The 16,538-nt window shown below is 40.7% G+C and overlaps 1 protein-coding gene across 1 annotated transcript in view; it reads right to left on the bottom strand.

Moving 5' to 3' along the window:
- Positions 1-16,538, bottom strand: part of Eif4e (eukaryotic translation initiation factor 4E) — a 36,761-nt gene that overhangs the window by 19,866 nt on the left and 357 nt on the right. The window lies entirely within an intron of this gene.

Raw genomic sequence — 16,538 nt, 5'->3', positions numbered from 1 at the left:
TAGACCAGGCTGGTCTCGAACTCACAGAGATCCGCCTGCCTCTGCCTCCCGAGTGCTGGGATTAAAGGCGTGAGCCACCATCGCCCGGCAGTGTGTATCATTTTATAAAAACTTTTTTGGAGGCAAGATTCCATGTAGCTAAACTGGCCCCAAAGAGATTAAGAAACAGAGAGCAAAAGAGCTTGAATTCCTGTTCCTCCAGCATCTACCATCTAACAGACTAAACCTAGCTTCAGTCAGCAATTTAAAGAACACAAGTTTTTCACTCCTATGTGGGATATAGTGGGCTCGATTCATATCTACATCCATGTTATAACCCAGTTCTGTCATTCATATTGTGCAATTTTGTGTCAGTTTTCCTGTCCCTCACCTTCCTCATCATAAAGTCTGCATCACGCACTAGTGGTGCACATCTTTAATCCCAGCATTCCGGAGGCAGAGGCAGGCAGATCTCTGACAGTTCAAGACCAGTCTGATCTACAGAGAGAGAGTTCCAGGACCACACAGAGAAACCTTGATTTAAAAAGCCAAAAAGATGAGCACTGCGGCACTTCTCTGAGAAGACTCACTGCTGGAACTAGATGAATCAACAGATGAAAAGCTTTCCTTCAACTGTCAATCCACTAGGAATGTACACTCTACCAGGAATAACCTAAGGGCATTTCTATTACAGAGCTTCATTTCCTTATTTATCTGGAATGGTTCCAGAATTATAAACCTTTTAATAAATATATATATTTAATTACATATGTGTGCACACATGGACTTTGTGCACATGCATGCAGGTGTCCACTGAAGCCAGAGGCAAATGATCCCTCCTGGAGCTTGTAAGCAGTGGTTCCAATGTGGATGCTGGGAACCAAACTGGGTTACTCTGGAAGAACAATCCATGCCCTTAACCATTAAGCCATCTTTCCAGCCTCTTATTTCATGTTTCTTAAAAAACAGGACGCTATGCTGGGCGATGATTGTGCATATCTTTAATATCAGCACTTGGGAGATAGAGATAAGCAAATCTCTGAGTTGGAGGCCAACCTGGTCTACAGGCCAAGTTCCAGGCCAGCCAGAGCTACAGAGGGAAACATTGAGAAACTATATACTAACTACATTGTTCCTGGCTGCAAATACACTGTGTGGATGGAGATTTTACTAGGTCTGCTATGATATGCACATTTTGCTCTCCTCTCTGTATCATGTCTACCCACTGCTTCTGAGGAGCCAGCAGGAGTTGTCACTGTAGTCCTCTCAGACTAGAGACCCAACACTGTGAAGTCACTCTACAGTAACACTCCAGACAACACAAAAGACACTGCTAGTCCCTTTTCTGTTCTGAAACTTGGGCCTCATTTTCTGTGTTTTTGTATATTTTAATGAATGGCTAGAACATAATATGTAGCTGAACTATTTATTAAAGGAATATAATGGATACCAAAGTCAAGAACCAAATTAAAGACCAAAGGAGCTGGAGAAAGAAATATACTGCAGGTCTGGCATACTTGCTCACCTACCATCCTGGGGTTGCAAGCAATGCTGCAAATAAGAGCTCCCATTTCCCAGGCTCTGACTTCACCACCACAAATTTCCTCTAATGACATGAATGCAATCCCAGATCGGCCAATCTCTGATGGACTAAGAGGAAATATTACAAAATAGGGTGCATGTAGGGGAGCCTACAGTACAGATCTAGTTGTAGTCCTTATCTGACAACTCCTTTAAATTTTCATTAGTTGGGTGACACTTTTTAAGAACAGGGATTTAAGTGACTAAAATTCCCTAAGCATCAATTCATTTGCAAAGAGTTGTGAGGGGTTTTTAGTGATAACCCTACAGTCTGGCAAGCAACTCATCAACAGGTGACAATTTCAATTAGTCATCAGTTCTGTCAGGTGCTATGACTTTGAAAAGCCAGCAGATGAGTAAATGAAGCATACTGAACAAAATTTCCAAACTCTGGGGTGCTCTGGCTAGACCCTTCAATTTTACCATAAGGAAACAAATCGCAAAGTTGAATCGTTAGCATTCATATCTCAGCAACTTATCACAGGAGTAATGACCTAACCCTGCCTGGTGCATGCTCTTTAAATTACAGTCCTTGACTCAACAGTTCTGTCTATCCATCAGACCTTTCCAACCCAAGCACAACATAGCAAATGTAGTTACGTAAAGAAAAAAATGCTGGTGACTTGTTTGGAAATGACTACCCACATGATCATCATACCCAAAATGACTTCCTTTCCTGAAGAAACCAAGTAATTATGCAAGCATAATGTCACAGCAGTAACTAATGGACAAAGCAAGACTGGTAACTAGCTCCAGGGCTCCCTGTATATCCCTTGCTTTGCTGCTTACAAACTTAACGTCAACAAGGTCAAGGCCCTAAGTCAAAGGTACAGATGAGGACTGGTGAAAAACACAGAAACAGCACTTTGATTTTTGAAAATGGGAACTTCAGCCCTCACATCTCATGAAAACTGTTAGTTTCACTTTTTGTTGTTGCTTTCTTGTTTGAAACAGAGTCTCACTTAGGCATCAGCTGGTCTCAAACAGTAGTGATGCTCCTGCCCCAGCCTCTGGAATGATAGAATTACAAGTATGAGTCATTATACCAGTCTCCTGAAAATTTTAACTTGATCAGTGTCAAGTAGTAACTGTCAAGCAATATGCCACCTCTATGTTCATTATCCCTATACATTCAAACATCACAGTGCCGAAGAGATGGCTCAGCAATTATGTGTACCAGCTTCCTTCCAAAGGATTAAACTTCGGCACCCCTCATGTGGGGTGGTGGTTCACAACCACCTGTAAATCCAACTTCAAGGAACCCAATGCCTTCTTCTGGCCTCCACAGCCACCTGCATTCACGTTCCCATACTCAGTCATAGACTCACACTCACTCACACACACACACATTTTAAAAGGTAACAAGAGTGCCTATCTTATAGGTAACTAATCAAATGTTTTAATGAATGATTGTACTATCATCTCAGAAAACTATGTGTAGGAAAACAGAAGACAGGGGATGGAGCAGTATTATACTGTAGCATGATTAATACAAACCCAGAGACAGAAATTAGGGTTCAACCTGAAGGTCAGAAAAGCAAAACAGCCTGCCACTGGCTCTAACCTCTACCTCAGTCCAAAATGGTGATCCTGCCTCCAGGAATCTCAGAATGAGACTGAGAGCTTCTCCTCATGTAATCATCTCTAGTGCTGGGATTAAGGGTGTATACCATTACCAACGGGTTTCTAGGGCAAACTAGTGTGGCTACTGGGATTAAAGGTGTATGTCACCACTGTAGGCTGATCAGTGTGGCTGTTTTATTCTTTGATCTTCAGGTAAGCTTTATTAAAACACAAATGAAATGCTACTACAATGTACTGAAACCTATTTTTGTGTGCTAACTTAAAAATATTAAAAACTTATAGTACAAAGCAATTAAAACACACTAGTCAGCAAAAGCAGAAAGAGGGACACTGAGAAGGCAGAGGGACAAGAAGTAACTGGATCAATGCAGAACAAGCTGACAGTTCCTTCAGTGCAGTAAAGGGATATGCTGAAGGAAAATCTATTAAGGAAGCAGATTCCTCAATTCCCTCTGCTATTCTCAACTGCTGTCCTGAGTTCAAAAATAAGTAGAATCTGAAGGAAACAGGCAAAGAAAAGTATGAGTGCGCTCTCTCTCTCTCTCTCTCTCTCTCTCTCTCTCTCTCTCTCTCTCACACACACACACACACACACACACACACACACAGAAAGAAAACCAGAGTTATGATTTTACATGCACATATAACAATTACAGGAAGCTATAAAAATGTGGTGATACTTTGTGATGTAACAAATAAAGCTTGCCTGAAGATCAGAGTGCAGAGTTAAGCCACTAGTTAGTCATAGAAGCCAGGTAGTGGTGGCACACACCTTTAATACTAGTACTTGAGAGTCACAGGCCTTTAATCTCACCACTAGGTAGGTGAAGACAGGAAGCGATATGGCTGGGCAGAGAAAGGAATATAAGGCGGAAGGAGACAGGAGCTAAGGATTCAGACTGAGGATTCATAGCAACAGGATCTTGCTTATTTGGTCTGAGCACTCAGAGAGATCAGAACTCTAGTGGCTAGCTGCTCTGCTTCTCTGACCTTCCAGTTTGACTCCGGGGTTTCATTTAATAAGACAAATTACAATTCACACACACAAAAAATAACGTTCAAAAGACAAAAAAAAAAATCAGAAAGAAAAACACCGACAAATTAAAAATAAGATCATGGTGGATCTCAGTGAGTTCGAGGCCAGCCTGGTCTATAAAGCAAGTTCCAGGACAGTTGGAACTATTACTCAGAGAAACTCTACCTCAAAAAAAAAAATCAATCAATCAGGCCGAAAGATTAGGAAATGCATAAAATTTCCCCCAAAATAATCTAAATTCTGAAGAAAAAAGAGGAAAACTGTTAGCGAATGAACACCAATAGACTTGTCAGTGATGGATTTGAGCCTTCCTGCTGTGTGACTGGAGGCAGCCAAAGTGTAACTTTCTTAGCTGTCCCAAATCTCTCAGCTCAGACTCCAGCCGCCTTCACCATGCCACCTAGGTTCAAGCAAAATCCTGTGTCTGAAGTGCACAGGTTGTTAAATCTGCCTGCTCTGCCCCCCCTCAAAAAAAAAAAAACAAAAACATGAAAATAAAAATAGAAGATTGGTGGCGTTAAAAGACAAGAGTCATGAGCACTACGGTGAAACCGACCCAGGTAAGAAAGCACCTCTGTCTCTGCCTGGACTATCAAAGAACTGCCAAAAGAAAAACACCACCAAGGAGAGGAACTCTTTTGCTGCTGTTTGGTTTTTTCGAGGCAGGGTTTCTCTGTTAACAGCCCTGGCTGTCTAGAACTCACTTTGTAGACCAGACTGGCCTCAAACTCATAACTCCGAGATCCACCTGCCTCTGCCTCCTGAGTTCTGAGATTAAAGGTATGTGCCACCACCACCACCTGGCTGAGGATAACTATTATGAACAAAGATATCCCAGAGAACTTTGTGGAGCTACTACAAAGTCTGTGGCTGCAATGCTGTTGGCTACCACCTTCATGACACCAACAGTGGTACAGAGGAATAGTCAACTAGCTAAGAATTACCAAGGAAAATATTTTAATAAATAAAATTACAAAAATAAAAAAATTCAGGAGGCACTAGAACAATGGATGAGAACATGTATGCTAATAGGTACAAAAGGAAAACAAGCCACTGTGTAAATGAACAAAAACTTATGAACAGCTACAATAGATGCTGAAGACAGAGTGGCTTCAAATACCAATACAGGCATAATACTGCTTAGTTACCAAGGTCTCAAAACCATTTCATTTCCATGTACACCTACTTACTTATTCTGACAATTTCATACATGTATATGAACATTCATCCCCAGCGCCCTCTCTTACCTCCCACTCCCAATAACAAGCCGTTCTTCCCCCTCCTATTTTTTGTCTAATGTTTTGTGACCCTCTGAGCTCAATCAGAACCATCTGTATGACCGTGGGGGTGGGGGAATTAGTTGATGGAGCAAAGGAAATCTCAGTGGCTATACCACTGAAGAAATGATTCCCATTTACCTCAGCCCACGTACTACTTCTTAAAAAAAAAATGCTAGGGACTGGAGAGATGGCTCAGAGGTTAAGAGCATTGTGTGCTCTTCCAAAGGAACTGAGTTCAATTCCCAGCAACCACATGGTGGCTCACAACCATCTGTAATGGGGTCTGGTGCCCTCTTCTGGCCTGCAGGCATATACACAGACAGAATATTGTATACATAATAAATAAATATTAAAAAAAATGCTGTTCTAACCAAGTGAGACAAGAAACCAAACGAAAAAGACAATGGGGCACAGCAAACAGACTAGTGCAAGTCACCCAAAGAAGGGAACCAGAAACAGTGCACTAGATAACAGAAAGCGGTATGTGATTTAGGCGAAAGTGACAAGTGGTCTATAATGCCAACATGCCCATTATACCACCTTATCTAATAAACACAAGCAGAACACTAGTTCAATGGCAGAGCATTTGCCTTGCATTTGTAAGGCCCTAGTTCGGGTAACAGCAGTGCAAAATATAAAAATAAAACTTAAAACACACCAACTGTTGTGGTATGTCTGGCCCAGATCTTAATTTATACATTACTCATTTTGACCACATCAATGAAGCTTTTTTTCTTCTGTTCAGCTGGCTTGTACATTCACTAAAAAAACCTAGCTTTAATCTAATCTTACTCCTCCAGACTGTAGGAGTCCTTGCCTGGCTCACAGACAGAACAGTAGAGGCCGACCTTCTCAGGTCATGCCTGCAATTTTATTCACGGCCTGCTCCAGGAGGACTTACTTATACTACAAGTTCTAGAAGCTGACGTCAGATTACAAGTCCAAAATTACACTCCATTTGTTTCTGGTTTGTTTGGTTTTTTTTCCTTCAGAATTTCTACCCAACAATGGTAGCAGCATCTTTTTCTTATACACGATATAGGTTTTTCAGGGTTTTGTTGTTTTTTTTGCTTGCTTGTTTTTTCCACCAAAGCTGAACAGTTAGTGAGGCCTGTTGTTACAGACCTGTAATTCTAGAACCTGAAGGGTGATGACAAGTTCAAGGCCTACACAGGCTACAGAATAAGTTCAGGACCAGCCTTAGGCATCTCACAGCCTGTTTCAAAATAAAAACAAAACTAAGGCAGACCACTTTCCTTCTCAACAAGTATCCTAGACTCAATCTCCAATATTATTAGTATTAATGTAAAAAGAAGCTTACTATTAAGTAAATAAATACATGGCTGGACAGTAGCAGAACGTTCCTTTAATCTCAGCAATTGGGAGGTAGAGATAGATGATCTCTGAATTTGAAGGCTGGTCTACAAAGTGAGTTCCAGGACAGCCCCAGAATTACATAAAGAAACCTTGTGTCAAACCTAACCCCCCCACACCACCACATGCAAAAAAAAAAAAAAAAACAAAAAACAACAGGGCGGGTGTGTGTGTGTGAATAAATAGGAGACAATGTCCGAACTAGATACCTTATTCCACCAAGTAAACCCTCCAGTGACCAGGAATAAGCTATTATCTCGCTGAGTCACTGAAGAAAGAATTCCATAGACACCCACCTCCACCCCAAACATCACAGGCTATTGTCAAGGCTATTACTGAAGACAATACTTAAGTCACTGAACACAAAGGTCCAGCTAGTGTCTAAAAGCTTCACCCCTACTGACTACCATCAGGGTACTGGAATGTACTCTGCAATGCTATCAAGAGATCAGTGCCTTATTTAACCCACATCTAAGACACTTCTTGCAGTGAGAATTAACAGAGATCCACAACTGGACAATTTGCAGCAGAGAGAGAAATTGTGTGGGGCACGCAGTCCTGAATGGGATGTCTTCATTAAAGCACTCCCACAAGGCTCAGGGATCTATGTGGAAAAGGCAGAAAAACGGTAGGAGCCAGAGATGAAGACACTCCAAGAACAGTGTCTTCACAGGATTCACGCACAGATGTACACATACATGTATGACTGTCACAGCACAAACAAGGCCTGGTAGAGAGGGTCCTAGCACTAACAGGGAGAAGCAGACACTGGCTTCTACCACTAACCAAGAAGCTCTCTCCAACTGATACCTGTTGGCAATGGGAAAATCATTTTTCTCCAACTGAATGTCATTGGGCATATCAACCACATTCCAGGGCAGGACCCAGGCCCAGGGGAGCTGGCCAACATAAAAAAGAAGCTCAGTGGTATTTTTGTGAATTTTTTTCTTTTCTTTTGCTTTGTTTGGGCTTTTCTTTTTTTATCTTATTGGTCTTTTGCTTGTTTTCATTTTCATTTTGGTGAGTTTTAAAGAACATAACATTGTATGGGTAGGGAAGTGGGGAGAGACTGGGAGGAGGTAGAAAAAAACGTGAGAACATATTGCGTGAAAATTTTAATTAAAATAATATCACAGGGTAGTGGTGTCATGATGTGGGATTCCACTCTGTATGTTATGAATAATGCATGTTTTATTACCATTGGTTATTAAAGAAGCTGTTTCAGGCAACGGCTTAAAAGCCAGGCAGGAAATCCGAACAGAGAGATATGGGGAGAAAGTAGGCAGAGTCACAGAGATGCCTAGCTGCTGAAGGAGACAGAAGCCCCCCAGAACCTTACCGGTAGGCCACAACCTCGTGGTAATACACACATTAATAGAAATGGGTTAATTCAAGATGTAAGAAATATGCCCAAGTTATTGGCAGAACAGTGTTGTAATTAATAAAGTTTCTGTGTGATTATTCGGGTGTGGGCAGCCGGGAAACAAACAAGCAGTCTCAATCTACAGTGGCGCATGCCTTTAATCCTAGTACTCAGGAGACAGAGGCAGGCAGATCTCTGAGTCCAAGGACAGGCTGGCATACAGAGCAAGTTCCAGGGCAGCTAGAACAGTTACAGAGAAAAACTCTTTCTCAAAAATAAAATAAAACTTCTATAGTAGGAAAAAAAGAGGAACAACTGTCACAAGTCAGAACAGTAGGTAGCAGCAGACAGACAGAAAGAATACAGAGCTGGAGAGAAAGCTCAGTGGGTAATATCTCTTGCTGCTCTTCCAGAGGACCCAGGTTCAATTCCCAACACTCATATGGTGGCTCACAACTACCTGTAAGTACAGTTCCAAGAATACAATGTCTTTTTCTGGCCTCCTCCAGTCCCTTCCCACAAACATAAATAAAAATAAAATATACTTAAAAGACTCTTTTTTTAAAGTATGAATATGACAATGGAGTAAAAAGAAATTTGATTTCCCAAGTGGTTTCTACTTTATTACTATAAACCATATATGTACATAATGTACTATTACTCTAAACCATATGTATGCATATAGGTATTATGTATATATGCATAGGCATATATAATTTCCATTATTTTTAACTCAGAGAACAATACCAATTTCATACAACAAATGATAATCTCTAAAATTTTTAAACAGATGTGTTTTTAGGATAAATTTAAATAATTTATCCAGCCAAATAGAACACCCTCAATTGTGCTTTCAAAATTAAACCAAATACAAAACACATAATCCACACGGTGGAGAACCAAATCTCACAGCTCCCCCCCATCCTCTAAATCCCCTTAGCATGTGTCCCCTCACTAAATAAGTGTAATAAAATATATATTACTAGAAAACAAGCAAATAAGTAATATTTAAACTGATCTGGGGATAGGTAAGAGCTACTTTTCACAATAAAAGGCCAATGTACACACCTTAATCTCAGCACTCAAAAGGCAAAGGCTGGTGGATCTGAGTTCTGGGACAATCAGAGATACGGTGAAACCTTGTCTCAAAAAAAAAAAAAATGGGGTGTGTGTTGTTAGCCTGTGCATGCAGGGGAGATGGCTTAGTGGTTTGGAGTACTTGTTGCTCTGTAGAGTATAAAGCACCCACATGGGGGTTCACACCCATTTGTAACTACATACAATTCCAGACAACTCAAGGTCCTCTGACCTCCACAGGCACCCACATACACATTCACATAAACTTAAACACAAGTAATAAATAAAAAGCAAAGTAAGACATGACTCAGTGAGACAATTGACGCATTTAATGTTTCACATTAATTCATGCTTAATAGAAAATTATAGTTAGTTTTTTCTGTACTCTTAAGCATTTTATAGCAGTTGAATTATATTATCAATACAATTGACAATTTTTTCTGTAATTCTGTTCATTTTATATAAAGCATTTAAAAATTCAGATAGATTCTATCTATAGCACTGAAAAGAGAAAAATCTAGAGTATGACTACAGACTTCATCACCAAATACAATGACAAATGCTAAAGGAATCTATTTGAATTCTGGATCATGAGCATGGATTAATTATTTTTAAAAAATTCTAAAAGCACAATAAAGGCTAAATATCATTATAGAGTTTATAGAGCTAAAATAAAAAATAAACTATTCAATTTCAAAAGAAAATATATGCTTATGTGTACATTCCTGTCTATATCTAATATACGCATTATATATTACATATATAATTCATAACCTTACCATCCAAGCCATATGGCATACTTTCATTGGAATGATTTCATATTAACTTATTCATGTTCAATAATGACCTAAGCATCAATTTTATCTTCAATGTACAAATTTTACTGAAAGTAGAGTTGAACATTTTAGTTTTGGTTGAATTTTGATGCACTTCCCCCCAATCAATACATCAATAATGCTTGAGATTTGGCTGTGGGGCGTAAGTCCTAACTCACTTAGCACCTATATAATCTTGGTAAGATAAAATACAATTTGCAAAAATATAAATTCCTTACCTATAAAATACTTAATTCACCTAAACTATAGGGAGAAAAAATATGCACTTTTCACCTTTCTACTAAGAAATCAGATATCCTTGCCTTCGGCGACACTTAAAATGGACAGACATTGTGGCTGCAAGGCTACTGTCCCCTAACATTTCATATGGAAATACTAATACATTGAATTAAAATCTGTCACTGTAGCCGGGCGGTGGTGGCGCACGCCTTTAATCCCAGCACTCGGGAGGCAGAGGCAGGCGGATCTCTGTGAGTTCGAGACCAGCCTGGTCTACAAGAGCTAGTTCCAGGACAGTCTCCAAAACCACAGAGAAACCCTGTCTTGAAAAACCAAAAAAAAAAAATAAATAAATAAATAAATAAATAAATCTGTCACTGTAAACCAAACAGCGGTGGCACGTGTCTTTAATCCCAGCACTCGGGAGGCAGAGGCAGGCAGATCTCTGAGTTTGAGGCCAGCCTGGTCTACAAGAGCTCCAAAGCTACAGAGAAACCCTGTCTCAAAAAAACAAAATCTGCCACTGTAAAAGCAAAGACCGACTATTACAGCTAAATTCTGTACAGTATGTTGCAGTTACAAGCTTCCATACATGTTAATATGCATTACAGCTCAATTGTTCCCCAAAATAAATTTCACCCTGGAAAACCTCACTAAAATGACTTGGTCTACAGTAAGTAAATTACTGTCTGTGATTTCTTTTCTTTTTAAAACTTCACTGAAACTTTCCATTAGCAAAATATCCTAAGAGGTAAACAAGATCAGGAGAAGGAAAGCGGTCACTTTCTGTCTTTTGAAATCTACCTAAAAGTGCTAGACCAAGTACTAAAACATGACTATTACACAATGAACTCTCCATATTTGTGGGCTTGCTATCAATAAAATCAACAAACTTTAAACATAAGATGTTCTAGGTAAAAAACAGCTCCTACTCTGAAAATGTACATGATTTTTTGTTACTATTCCCTAAAGAACACAGGCAGACCTTGCTGTGGCATTTGTGTTACACTGGATGTATTATCAAGTTCACAGCAGGATGTCTAAACTACGTGGAAACACACCACTGCATATGAGGCAAAAGTTATCTACAGGCTATTTTCTTAAAATTCTATGGTTTTTTTGTTTGTTTGTTTGTTGTTTTTTTGTTTTTCTGGATTTTTAGAGACAGGGTTTCTCCGTAGCTTTTTTTTTTGGTTCCTGTCCTGGAACTAGCTCTTCTAGACCAGGCTGGCCTCGAACTCACAGAGATCCTCCGCCTGCCTCTGCCTCCCGAGTGCTGGGATTAAAGGTGTGTGCCACCACTGCCCGGCCAAAATTCTATGTTTTAATTCAACATGATCATGCAAACATTATCTTAAAGCCTATCTACACACTCTTAAGTCACAGCTGAATCAAGGCCCCTGGTAAGCTTATCGACACTAAGCTCCCTTTCTGAAGATCCCCTGCATGCCCAGCAGATGGACGCCAGGGTGATGCTTGAGCTGCTTGAGCTACTTGAGCTCTAGGCTGCCTTAAAGGTCTCCTCATCTGTGAAGTAAGAATAACTCCACTTATCTAACAGAACTGCTGCAAGCATTGAATGAATATATATATAAAGTACTTGCTATGTGATGACTGACACACACTAAGTTAGCAATTAATAAAGATCTGCCTATTATATTAAAAATAGCCACTACAAAAGTAAACAGTTGTTTCAAACAGGCGGTGATTAAAAGGTCATTTTTTTAACAAAAAATCACTTGCTTAGAACACTAAATCCACATTCCCGGAAATACTAGTCAGGCTTGTCATGATTTGACATAAATCCACTTGGCACAGTATGACTAAACCTCCCATCAATTTCCATAGAATAATGTATTTTTAAAATTACAATATAGGCAGAGAGATACACGCACACTCTTGTACACACACACACACACACACACATATTCAGTGACAGCTACTTGTTTCTGACTGTAAGACAAAAACTGATTATTTTTTAGATGAAAGGAAATCCTTTCTTCTCTAGATGTGACTAGACTCTTCAGTAAGGACAGGAAAAGGGACAGACAGTACCTGAAGCTGTTATAAGCTTCCCATTGCTTGCTAATGGCCAAGGATTGGCAAGCAACAATTTCCCAGAGCAGACGTGTGCATACAGAGAGGTTCCTGTATACAGAACCTTGATCTGGGTATAAACATGAGATCCACAAGTCACAAATATCAACTCTGAATACATTTAAAAATCAGCATCACTTTAGGATATTTGACTCCCATTTTCAACAAGACTGAGGAATTTCAACGTTCTCCACCACACAGAAATTTAAAAGAGACTATACAAGCCATGCTCATTTCCACTTCTCAGTCATCTCCCTAAGAAAGATGGCACAACTTACAATCTAACAAGAGACTTGATCATTGCTAGGGCAGCTATTAGACATTCTTTTACGAAGCCCAGTACTTCTACTGAAGTTTATATTCTTAGCATTCTACAGCAGTGGCTCTCAACCTTCCAATGCTGCTACTTCTTAACTGGAATTTTGTTACTTTATGAATCATTACATAAATGTGTTCTCTGATGGTCCTAGGAGACCCCTATGAAAGGACTGCTCAACCCCCAAGTAGAGAGCTGCTGTTCTAGAAATTAAAAGTGTTTCATGAAAGTGCTATTTGCTTAGGACTCTTGTTCAACGTGGATTAAGCCAACCTGACTCATTTTACATCTCAATCTATGTAACTACAATGTGTGAAGTGTACATTCACATCTCATTTCTCTAAGTTAAATAATGACACAGATTGAGTATCAAGTGAAGTGAAATGTGAAATAAACACTCAACATAGCTTCTAACAAAATGGGTTCCTCACTTTTAAAAAAATGCCAAAGTCTGCTTACCAATCAAGAGCTTTTTGCTGATTTTATAACATCTGGCTCTTTTTCTGTTTTCTTTTAAAGCTTTCAAACATATATTATTTATTTTTCTATGTGTGTACACTTGCCTTGGTGTGGCCTTGGAAGTCAGAGGGTCAACTACACATGAGGTCCTGTTTGCACCATGAGGGTTCTAGGTCTCCAACTCAGATCCAAAAGCTTGGCAGCAATCACCCTTACCCCTAAATCTCAGCCTATCTTTTTTTTTAAAAAAAAAAAAAAAAAAGATTTTACTTTGCTTTGAGACAAGGTCTTGACATGTAGGCCAGGCCATGCTCAAACTCACAATTCTCTTGCCTCCACTTCCAAGGACTCAGATTACAGGCACGCACCAACACAGCTGGCTTCTACATGTTTAACAGTCTTATTTTAAAAGTGGGTTGCTAAGTATAAAGAAAGGAACTATCCAGACTAGTAGGTGTGGTGGTGTGCACCAGTAGATCCAAACACTGGGAAGGCAGAAGAACTCCTCCCCAAGTTTTAGGCTGACAAGCCTGATCTACAAAGTGAGTTCCCAGAGCTACACAAAAATAAGAATTTTTTTTAAACTAATGAAAGTATTCTCCAAATAACAAGGAAAACCTAGCACAAGTTACCTGAAGAGAAGCATAAACCACCAGACGACAGTTGAGGGCAGTCTGCAGTCTTCACTCATCTAATTTTGACTTTCCTACAATTCCAAACTAAGAGGAGTAGCCTTTGTCCACCTGTTCTGTGAAACAATACACTTCCTTACCCTTTTGACCTTCTCAATTTATATTTGTAAGCTATTACTTAACTAAGCTCAAACATTTAAAAACATTGCAGTATCAAATTGAGAATGACTGATCATTTATAGAATTTCCAAAGGCTAAAAATCTGACAAATATTTATAAAAGGATATGAAAGGGGAGAAAAATTACCTACTCATGACTCTAAGTGGTTCTCAACCTTCCGAATGCTGCTACCCTTTAAGACAGTTCCTTATGCTGTGGTGACCCCAACCATAAAATTATTTTTGTTACAACTTCATAACTATAATTTTGTTACTGTTGTAAATCGAAATGTAAATATCTGTGTTTTTAGATGGTCTTAGGTGACCCCTGTGAAAGGGTCATTCAATCCCCCAAAGGGGTCACAACCCACAAGTTGAGAACCACTGCTCTAAGTGCTTACAATCAAGCATACTGGGGGGGACCTAAAGAAACTTACATGCTAAATGAAAATAGCAATGATCAAATAAGATTGCAAGCTTCAATACAGTTCCTCAACTGATCCAATAGTAAAATAAATCAACTGCTTTAAAAAAATGGAAAAGCACTAGTGTAGTTTACTAAACTAGTAGAATATGACTAGTATGCACCAGGCCCTGAACTGAAATAAAGCACCAAAAACAAATCTTTTTGCTTTTCAAGACAGGGTTTCTCTGTGTAGCCCTAGCTGTCCTGGAACTCACTCTGTAGACCAGGCTGGCCTCGAACTCTTTCCACCAGCCTCTGCCTCCGAAGTGTTGGGATTAAAAATCATGAGTCACCATAGCCAAGCTCCAAAAACAAATCTTAAAAATATTAAAAAGAATACCACATGACTAGTCTAGAAGCAGGGGTACCTCAATGCCATTTTGCACATTATCCTCAACTAGTTTCAATGCAACTTTCACAACAGGAATATTTCGCCTCTGGCCCCACCACAGGCAGCAAGGCCCTATAAGAGCTCACAATGAACAAGTACAGACCATACTTTGTACAACTTTGTACTCTAAATCTCACTCCTTACCCCACCCTAAAAATATCAGCAGCTCTGTACTGACTCAGAACAAAATCTAAAGACTCTAAATTGAGGCTTTAACACAATCCAAGACTTAAATGGTAACAAGTATCACATAGCACACTGCTATTTTATTGCTCAGCATCTTCTCAATTTTGCCTCTATCACCCACATTTTCCCCTAACACTTGGTAGAGAAAGGTAGAAGATTCAGTTAGATATAGACATCAGACCCGTCAGGAGAGTTTAAGTTAAATGTAAAGCTTCCCTCTTGTTCTTACATAACACGGATACTTGAAGTCAGTTAATTTCACTAGCAATTTGTGAGGCATTTTTGCAGACAACCAAATTGCCATGAAAACTGATATCAATAAAGAACAGTAAATCATGCCAAAAAAAAGTTGCCTTGAATTCTGCCAAGATAAGTCTGTTTTGCAAACTAATCAAATATCTTTAGTCTATAGGTGAGTTTTTAAAAATTTAAAAATATCTGGCAAAGGTAGTCTACAAAGGTTTCTATGTCAAAGGTTTCTTGTTGCTAGTCTATACCTTTAATCATCTGAGACCTTATCACACAGGTGTGACATTCCTTAAAAAAAAAAAAAAAAAAAAAAAACAACCTGGGACGGATGGTCAGTGAGCCAGCTGCTGGCAAATCCAAACCATGACATACACGTAAGACACCACTCTTCTGCCTTCCGGGTAACTACCAACGTGCTGCTCGGTGAGCATCTCGCTTCAATCAATTTCGGAATAGAGCTTTAATTAAGAGGAAAGCAGTGCAGGGTAGGTGGGGGTAAAAAAAGCCAAATGAAAAAGCAGTATTGAGGGGCCGGAGTTCAGCAAAGACACTTGAATCTCGATCCTCTGGACTCCAAACGCTGTCCTTTGACTTCCACACGCGAGCCACGGCACGCGCTGCAGTCCCCATGCTAATTTCCTTTTTCATTTAAGTAAAGGCAATCCTGAAAGTTTCTATTTCCAATATTAGTGTTCGCTGGCTATCTTCCAGACGATCGAGTCGCGTCAGAGCACAAGAATCTACCGAGTCGTCCGAAGCGTGCGCGCTGCGCCGGGAAGATGAATGAATGGAAGCCCGGCGCGTGTGAAAGGCAGGTCTGCGTCCAGCCGACCCGCGGCGGCGAACTGTAGGCCTCGCTCCTCCCCCTCCACTTCTCCATGACAGCCCCGTCCCGGTGTGGAGGGGCCGGGACAATGTGATCACCTTCTCAGCGGCCCCACTCGCCCGGCCCCGAGAGGTGCGCGGCGCGACCCCGGGGCGTGCGTCCTCCCCACTCGACCCCGCAGCGCCGCGGCTCTCCCTCTTGCCGCGCCCCTCCCTCCCGGCCCTGCGCGCCCACCGGCCCCGCCAGCCCACCCTCCTCCGCATCCTGCGCCGCCCCGCACGAGGATCCCGGCGGCGAAGGCGCAGCTGCCCCCAGGCTTCTCCCTCGGCTCCTTCCAGGCCGGGTTCACCGCCCACCCGCCCCGCCGAGCACGGTGCCCGCTAAGAGCCCGCCCCGCGCCCCCGGGACCAGGCGCCGATCCCCGCGCCG

Source organism: Microtus ochrogaster, chromosome 21, assembly GCF_000317375.1.
Source record: "Microtus ochrogaster isolate Prairie Vole_2 chromosome 21, MicOch1.0, whole genome shotgun sequence".
Lineage (NCBI taxonomy): Eukaryota > Metazoa > Chordata > Mammalia > Rodentia > Cricetidae > Microtus > Microtus ochrogaster.
Note: the sequence above shows the minus strand (reverse complement) of the source record. Positions and strands in the feature narration are given on the sequence as shown.